Below are 7,086 nucleotides of genomic sequence, written 5' to 3' on the forward strand. Positions count from 1 at the left end.
CAGGCTTGGTGGGAGTAATTGATTTGGAGCTGATTATTAGGTACCTCGACGAATGGGAGCATCGTGGGAAAGCGCTTGATCCTCTGTAGCCCTGGGTAAAACGAGAGACGAGGCAATTTCGTAAAAAATTACCATCAACTATTCCGGTTGTGACATTCCAAAACGATAACGACTTCCGCCAAACTGTTGGATCCATACTTGAATTAGTTTAACCTGCATGTATTAGCTGGGAAGATTGCTCGCAACACCAAAACCACCAGCTATGTCCATTAAATACTTATAACTTTGAAGAAATGGTGTTTGTAGATCGACCTGCAGATAATCAATGTAGAATTCAATATCTTCTTTAAGGTCTTTAGTAGGTGAAAGAAGGACAAAAGTGTTGGAATCACCAAGCTTTCGGCAACATTATGTTGCCATCATCAGGGCTTTCCCAAGAAAGAAGAGAAAAAAATCCAGCCTTAAATGAGACAACGTTATGTGTCGGGTTTCATCAGCCTCTGCTGGGTCCCAGGACACATGGGAGTAGAAGGCAACGAGAAAGCGGACACCCTTGCAAGGAAAGGGGCTGCCACACCGCTGATAGGACCCGAACCCTTCTGTGGCATAGGAATCCACACTATTAACGAATATCTCAGACAGAAGGACAAAAAGAAAATGAGCGAACTTTGGAATTCACTTATTGGACATAGACAATCCAAGAATCTTCTAACCAATTTTGGCAAGAAAGAAATCACAGAATGTGTCAAAGGAAGCAGGAACAGACTGCGAATCCTAACAGGATTTCTGACAGGACACTGTAGATTAAATGGACATCTAAAGAAAATTGGAATAATCCAAGATGGCACATGTAGATTCTGCAAGGAAACAGAAGAGACACCAACACACTTACTAACAAACTGCGGAGCTACATTAGCCCGCAGGAGGAAGTGTTTTGGGATGTACAATGTGACCATAGAAGAACTACAACCACTGAAACCGGGCCTATTAATCAAGTTTCTTGATGAAATAGGACTCACCGATGTGCTTTAGGCAGAGCACAGGGGATACAATAGCTCTTAAGGGGCGCAGTATGCCATACCCTGAAATATTACATCTACATCTACATCTACTCCTAACTACGTCACTGACCACACTATCCACAACGAAGTCGAAATTTCATTTATCAACGAACTCTGTTCCCGATTTCAGACGTTTCTCACCAATCTCTCCACCCAACCTACTTTACTGCTGCGAGGTCTCTTTACACATTCTCATACCAAGAACCCGCCAGGTCGCCTTAATCGTCGAGAACTCCTTGCCCCTTTATCCTTCACACTGCGTGCCAGCATGGCCGTGTCCTCCGGGCATTAGTGTTAGAGCTGTGACCGTGTAAAACATTTTTCTACTACATTCATAATACGTACTAATTTGTATAAGAAACAAAATAATTTTAAAAAACACTTTCTAATGAATATTCAATCACGACCAGGTGTTTTTCCTCTTATTCATCCATATTAATTCACTGTAAAATTTGAATATCAAAACATTATATAATTTAAATTCGTAAAACATATCATTAAAAGTGAAATAATTAATACGTGTAAACAAGAATAATATGTATAAATTTTTTTAATAATAACTTATAACAGTGACTAATGCGATTGGAGTTATTCAAGTCGCACTAGGTATAATTTCACAACAAATTAAACACAGCTACACTTATTTCGTAGATTATCTTCTCATTAGTTAAAACAAAATGAGGATCACACTCACAACTTATCACATTTTTATCTGCATTATAATCGTTGTTATCTTGTAGATGATTTTACACGTTATATTTTAGTAATAGAGTGCATCTATTGGAATATCACTTCACTAACTGCTCCAGTTGTTGTAGTTCACGGCCGGTAGGTTGCTCGTCTTTGTTCAGATGACGCCAACTGCTATATCCGAGTTTTCATGTATCTATCATTTTTCAGTATTTAAGATTATAAAGAAGACATAATGAACCAACTTATCTCAGAATTCGTAGCAGACTTAAATATTGTGATGTTAAGTTAAAAAAACGATCAGGTAAACCACTTATAGGAAGGAAATAGTTTCTTCGTCGACCTTTCGAGGAATCATTCCCTTCATCAGGACTTTGCTACTTTAATAACTTAAAATGCTATCAAATATGAGCATATATTTACAATAGCGAAAACTATGGTATCAAGTATAATGAAAATAAAAATTGAATGAACGAGTTCTACTTAATACGAATCATTCGTTCTATAATTCCATCAAGTTAATTTAAATTCGAAGAAAACATATAATTAATTAATTATAAGTGAAATAATTAATACGTGTAAACAAAAATAATAGATTTCACCCATCAAACCCAGTTATACCCATTTAATCGAAATTTAACATTAATAATGTTACCAAAATATACAAATTTAAAATTACAATTTTAAAAAAACTGGGGGGCGTCGGTGGCCGCAACGGTTTAGGCGTTGACACGGCTCTCATCACAGTAAGGTAAAGATCCCGGGTTCGAAACCAGTGGCCCTGCATTCGAATCGGTACGAATCCGACATTCTTACAAATGAACTTTTTTGTAAATATGTACCGGTCTGCGCTGTCCTTACTACCATGTGATGTAGGGGAATTAATCCTAGTATTTTTTCCATGCTAATTGTAGGACATTTCTCATTGCTCCCGTTATGCAGATGCATGTAAGTCTATATTTTTGTGAGTTCTTTTCTTTTAGTTATTTGTTCTGCTTTATCAACCCAGGCTATAGCTCCGAATGTAAGTAAAGGTCTTACTATCATGGTGTACATCCATAGCAGGGTTTCCGGTCTGCATCACCAGTTTCTTCCTGCTATTCTTCTGCAAAGCTCGTGTCGCCTACGTGATGGTAGAGCTGATGTGTTTCTTAAATGTTAGTGTTTTATCTAGTGTGATGCTCAGATATTTGACTTCATTTTTGATTTCTATCACGGTGTTATTGAGTGCTATTTCCCTCATGTGATCAAGTTTCCTTTTCGGTGTAAAAGCGACTATAGTTGTTTTATTGGGATTGATCCTTAACCCAGCGCTTTTACACCATTCTTCTGTGATTTTTAGTGCCTCTTGGATTATATCGCAGAAAGTTTCCTCGAATTTTCCCCTGGCAGTCAGGACCTTTTATTCCTGAACGGTCCAGGGTTTCGAGCAGTTCATCAACTGTTACGCTCCATAGAAGAGGTGATAGTATCCCTCCTTGAGGACATCCTTTTGTTGTGCTAACTTCTATAGTGTCTGTTCCTATATTTATTTCAGCTATTCTGATTCTTAGTAGTTCTCCAATCCATCTAGATGTGGTTTGGTCTACGTGTTTTTCCCCACGGAGGCCTAATCATAGTAAGGTAAAGGTCCCGGGTTCGAAACCAGCGGCCCTGCATTCGAATCCGTAATGGCCACGGAGAGCTTTAGTGAAGTATACTTCATTTTTTTTAAATCTCAACTAAAAACCTTAATTAATTGTAATATTAACTGGTCAAGCGGACCACGAAATTAATGAATATATACATTAAGTTAAAGGTCAATGCAATACCTACAATCACGTACATAAATTATAGTGCAAAACATAATTTGAAAAGGCTACAAACAAGGCAAATGTTATACAATAATTTTATATTGGCAACAAACCCAAAACTAAATTATGATAATTACTTTTGTATCAAAGAAAAAATATTAATTATTATATAGCGTTTTAAATATAACACTTTCAACTCGATGTGCTGATCCTAGGGTTTATACCTCAGGGAAGTTCACCTACCCCATCTATGTCGCTAATCTATCCCTTAAGCTAGACGCCCAGGAGATCGCCGTTTCCCTGCCAGCGGGGTTAGGCTCAACGGGGGTTCGGACGCTAGGTCAAATTAGTCCTCAACGCATGAGAACTATAATATAGCCTAAAACTAACTAACTTCTATAATAAGTCTCACAAATCACAAATAAATACGTTCCCACCTAATGCACATTTCACTCATTCTGATTAGACAGTGGAGTACTCGATATTCCCCCGATATTGATCTATATACAATAATAAGTTATTACAAATAAGTTATTGCACACTAGGTTCTATTGTCGGTTCCATTTTGAACTAATTACTTTCATTTTAATCACAAACAAAAAAGTCTTTAGTTAAAGGTAAAAACTTACATCTTCCAGTTCAATTTAAGGCCCGTCTGCAATGACGATTACAGGCATCAACCAGAGGTGATTCCAGCAGTAAAACCTCGAAGTCGTCTCCACAATTCGTATAACTGTAAATTATCAATTTAAATTAAAAGTTTAGAAATAAGAAGGCAATATTGTTAATTGTAGTAAAAATGAGCAATGACATAGGCAAAATTTGTTTTCTGCAGCTTACATTGCGAGGTAATCACGTGATTGACATCGTCTATTTTTATTAAATTTATAAGTATCGTAGCTTTCCCACTGTTTGGGTCTGTGATACTTTTTGATTTTTTGAAATCTTAAATGGGCAAAAAACACACAACTGAAGACGGACAAAAGCTACCAAGTATGACAAACGAAAATAGCAATGATTGCCTGACCAAACGGATCAAAAATGGTCAGGCATTCAAATAATAAATTTGATTAGTTCGGTTTTGCCAAAAAAAAGCCCGTTATCTACAATAGCGAAATGGGTCATACTTGTAGAAACGAAGGTTATATGGTCTTTCACCCCGAAGGGTTGTCACTCCTTGATGTGCTGACCCTAGGGCCGATACCTCAAGGGAGTACATCTACCCTGTTGGGCGGCTGGGTCGCTAGTATCTCCCTTAAACCAATGCCCGGGGGATCGTCGCTCAACCAACGGGGCTTTCGACACCTAGGTACTTTAGCCCTCAACGGATGAGAACTATGATATTGCCTAAAACTAACTAACTTTTATCGCACAAATAAATACATTCAAACAATGTACATTGTACTCATTCTGATTAGTTGGAGTACTCGATGTTCCTCCGTTAAAATATAAATAAGTATAAAGTATTGGGTTGTCCGGAAAATAATGCAGGATTTTGGTATTAAACAAAAAAAAAGAAACTAGTTACTTTAAAGCAATGTTCTTTAATCAAAATAATTTCCCATACTCTCAATACATTTCTCCCAACGTGTTGGTAACTTATTAATTCCGTCTGAGTAGAATTCAGAATTTTTAGAATTGATAAAGTCAATAAATGCATTTTCCAGTTCCGTTTGATTTTTGAATATTATGTGTTGTAAGTAGTGGTCCAGGTGTCTAAAAAAATGGTAGTCAGTAGGCGAGAGGTCCGGAGAGTAGGGTGGGTGAGGCAAAGTTTCATAGCCAAGCTCCAATAATTTTTGTGACGTTACACGTGACACATGTGGTCGAGCGTTGTCATGCAACAAAATGGGCCCTTTCCGATTGACCAAAGAGGGCTTCATTACTGCCAATTTCTGATGCATGGTATTAATTTGGTTACAGTATGATTCAGCATTGATGGTTTCGCCAGGATTTAAGAAGTTGTAGTGTATTAAACCAAATGAAGCCCACCATACCGTAACCATTACCTTTTTTTGATGAGTTGGGGGCTTTGGAAAATGTATTGGAGCTTCTCCTTTGTCGAGCCACTGTCCAGAACGTCTAGTGTTATCGTAGAGAATCCACTTTTCGTCACATGTAACAATTCTGGCCAGAAATGGGTCATTTTTGTTTCGACAAAGAAGTGATGCACAAACATCAAAGCGCTGATTTTTTGGCGATCGTTTAATGAGTGTGGAACCCAATTTTCGAGTTTTTTCACTTTTCCAATCGCCTTGAGGTGGTCAGCGACGGTCGTTTTACTGACTTTGAGTTGCTCTGCAAGTTCTCGAACAGTTGTTTTGGGGTTTTCTTCCACCACTGATCGCAGAACATCATCATTAAGAGAGGAAGGCCTTCCACGACCTTCTTCATCTTCAAGGCTGAAATCTCCCTCCCGAAATTTTTTAAACCACCTTTGCACAGTGCACTCATTAACACAACCCTCGCCCCAGACTTGGTTAATGTTTCTAGCCGTTTGGGCTCCGCTTCGGCCGAGTTTAAACTCGTAAAAGAAAATCGTACGAAATTCTCGCTTTGACATTATAAGGATGACTGAATTATTTCCAAGTAGCGGAATGCTACAGAGGTAAACAAACAATATCATTTGGAAGAGGATTAATAAGTGTTGACATTCATACAAATGAGTAATCCTGTAAACGTAAACAGAATATTTTATATAGATTTTTTTTAATGAAAACTTAAAATCCTGCATTATTTTCCGGACAACCCGATAGTATAAATATTCCGCCATCGGCCCTAAATACATTGCTAGAGGGGCTATGTTAACGTTATGTTTCACCATCACCCCCTCACACTAATAAATACACTCCCTCAAACAAACCATAAAATGGATCTAAATAAAATAAAAAAACACGTCCTCCAGAAAACAGGTGAGCCAAAAACTTGCTTCTGTGCCCGAGAACCATTCTTAAATTCGGCGGCATGCCTACACGTTCTCTATAAGTAGCCAAGCTTTTATTGTGTGGGACACATCGTGCAACCTTTTTCTGCATAAGGTACACCTGCGCGGGCCATTGGAGCAAGGTGCCCGTGTGTTTATCCAACTTAATCTAGTAACTTCGGATTTGAATAATTTTCTCTAACCCTGATCACTCATCCTAGAAATAGACAAATGTATATTAAATTCCAATTAATTATTCTTTTTATATAAAGGTTTCGGTTGAGATGAAAAATTAGTGTCACGAACGGGATTCGAACCCACGACCTTCGGCTTGGTTCAATTACGACTTCTAAATAAATATGTATTACATTATTGGACTTTTCCCAATCTTTGATATTACTCTTGAATATTAAATAAGTGCTAAATGATTTTTAACTAATTTATGTTGGGAACAATACATTCAGATGGGTTTTACGTAAATTCCAAGGGCAATGCCTGGATTTGAACCCAGAATTCCGGGTTCCATTTTATTTTGATGTTGTTTTTTTTAATAAACAAAATTTTAATTATTGAACCTCTCGATTTATTTATATTTTAATAAATTTCTTGGTCCAATCCA

Source organism: Cimex lectularius, unplaced genomic scaffold (genome assembly GCF_000648675.2).
Source record: "Cimex lectularius strain Harlan isolate CLEC.00 unplaced genomic scaffold, Clec_2.1 scaffold438, whole genome shotgun sequence".
Classification (NCBI taxonomy): Eukaryota; Metazoa; Arthropoda; class Insecta; order Hemiptera; family Cimicidae; genus Cimex; species Cimex lectularius.